The sequence below is a fragment of the Penaeus vannamei genome, chromosome 3, assembly GCF_042767895.1.
Source record: "Penaeus vannamei isolate JL-2024 chromosome 3, ASM4276789v1, whole genome shotgun sequence".
NCBI lineage: Eukaryota > Metazoa > Arthropoda > Malacostraca > Decapoda > Penaeidae > Penaeus > Penaeus vannamei.
The window spans coordinates 7,429,457-7,431,956 of NC_091551.1; positions in this window are offsets into that span (position 1 = coordinate 7,429,457).

Below are 2,500 nucleotides of genomic sequence, written 5' to 3' on the forward strand. Positions count from 1 at the left end.
AGGGACGGGGCTGCCTGCGCTAGGGGGTACGGATGGGGAGGGAGAGAGGGGAAGGAAGGAAGAGGGAAGGAGAGAGGGAAGGAGAGAGGGAAGGAGGGAAGGAGGGAAAGAAGGAGAGAGGGAAGGAGGGAAGGGGATGGTGTCGAAACCTATGGCTATTGGCTCTTCGGTTTGGCTCAACAGGGACGGGGCTGCCCGCGCTCGGAGGTACGGACGGGGAGGGAGAGAGGGAGAGAGGGGAAGGAAGGAAGAGGGAAGGAAGGAGAGAGGGAAGGAGGGAAGGAAGGAGAGAGGGGAAGGAATGAAGGGGATGGCGTCGAAACCTATGGCTCTTGGCTCTTCGCTTTGGCTCAACAGGGACGGAGGTACGGATGGGGAGGGAGAGAGGGAGAGAGGGGAAGGAACGGAGAGGGAAGGGGGGAAGGAAGGAGAGAGGGGAAGGAATGAAGGGGATGGCGTCGAAACCTATGGCTCTTGGCTCTTCGCTTTGGCTCGACAGGGACGGGGCTGCCTGCGCTCGGAGGTACGGATGGGGAGGGAGAGAGGGAGAGAGAGGAAGGAAGGAAGAGGGAAGGAGGGAAGGAAGGAGAGAGGGGAAGGAATGAAGGGGATGGCGTCGAAACCTATGGCTCTTGGCTCTTCGGTTTGGCTCGACAGGGACGGGGCTGCCTGCGCTAGGAGGAACGGATGGGGAGGGAGAGAGGGAGAGAGGGGGGACGGAAAGGGAAGGTGAGAGAGGGAGAGGGGGAAGGAGGGAAGGGGGAAGGAGGGAGGGAAGGAAGGGAAGAGGAAGGAGAGGAAGGAAGTCGGAGGAAGGGAAGCTCCTTGAAGGAAGAAAGGAAGGAAAGGCTGCCTGCGAAGGAGGGAGTGGAGGGAGGGAGACGGAGAGGGGAGGGAACGGAGAGGGAAGGAGGGAAGGAGGGAGGAATGAGAGGGAGAGAGGGGAAGGAACGAGAGAGGGAAGGAGGGAGGGAAGGAGGAAAGGAGAAGAAGGAAAGAATGAAGAGGGAAAGGAGGTGAAGAAGGAAGAGAGAGAGGGGAAGGAAGGAAGGGAGAGGAAGGGTTAAGGAGAGAGGGGAAGGGAGAGGAAGAGGGAAGGAGGAAGAGGTAAGGAGAGACGGAAGAGGAAGGACAGGAAAGGAGAGAGAGGAAAGAGGGAGGGAAGGAAACAAGGAGGGAGGGAGAGGGAGAGACGGGAAGGAATGAAGAGGGAAGGAGGGAGGGAGAGGGAGAGAAAGGTAGAGAGAAAGTTATATATATATACGCGTGTGTGTGTGTGAGTGCGTGTGTGAGTGTGAGTGTGTGTGTGTGTGTGTGTGTGCATGTGTGTACGTGTGTGTAAGGAAGAACAAAATCGTATAAACATGTGTACATAAACACAGACACACACAGACAAAAAGCCTCCCACTCCCCCCTTATACACCCTATACCCCCAACCCACCCCCCCTCCCCCATACCGACCACCAGAAGCTAAATCTCCCCCGGCGGGAATCGGACCCAATAAAACCGTCAAGAACAAACAAATAGATTCACAAAAAAAATCTACGTCATTCTTTGGTTTATTTTAGTTTATCTAGTTTTAAAAGAATTTTTATCCGAGATATTTTTTTTATTTTTTTTTTTTTTTACAAGGAATAGCACCGTTGTTTATTTCTTGTTTAATTTGAGATAATTTTTTTTCGGTTGATTTGAGATGATTTGCAATTGTGTGTGTGTGCGTGTGTGTGTTTGATTTTGTGTAGTATGTGTTTATTTGCTTGTTTTTTTGCTTGCATGTGTGATGTCTTTGTTCATATGTTTGTTTTTGAGCTTGTATGTGTGTCTTTGTTTGTTTGTTTGTTATTTCCTTGCATGTGTGATATCCTTGTTTATTTGTTTGTTTTTGTACTTCTAGGTGCCTTGTTTGTTGTGTTTGTTTGTTTTATGTTTGTATGGGTGATGTCTTTGTGCATACGAGTATGTATGTGTATGTGTGTGCGCGAATGTGTATATATACATATGTGCATATGTCCTCTCTCACATCTGAACATCACTGTACCCAAAGTTAGAAAGATAAATAAGCAAATTGGCAACTGAATACTTAAATATTTTTTTCCCTTTTCCATTTCTTTTTTTCATTCTTTTCTTTTTCTTTTTTTTTGCGCACTACTTTTCTTTCGAACGTCCCCTAAAACCCCCGCCATTGTTATAAACGCTCCTGATGTCTGCCCAATTCCATTCAAAATATTCATGGCCGTTTAATTGAATTAATTGAAATACAAATTAGGTACGCACTGAAGCTCGGAAAAAATTACAGGCGGGAAATTCACTCCGGTCCCGCCATTTTTTTTTTTTTTTTTTTTTTTTTTTTAACCCAGGTCTCTTTCGCTCAAAGGCTCTTTATTATTGTTTGATTCAGACGATAATCCTCGCTGCTCTTTTTTCTCTTCCCGTTCTCTTTGTCACAAACGCTGGCCGTAATTGGATCGAGACAGGAGAGTCAGTCAGGATAGCTCTTCTC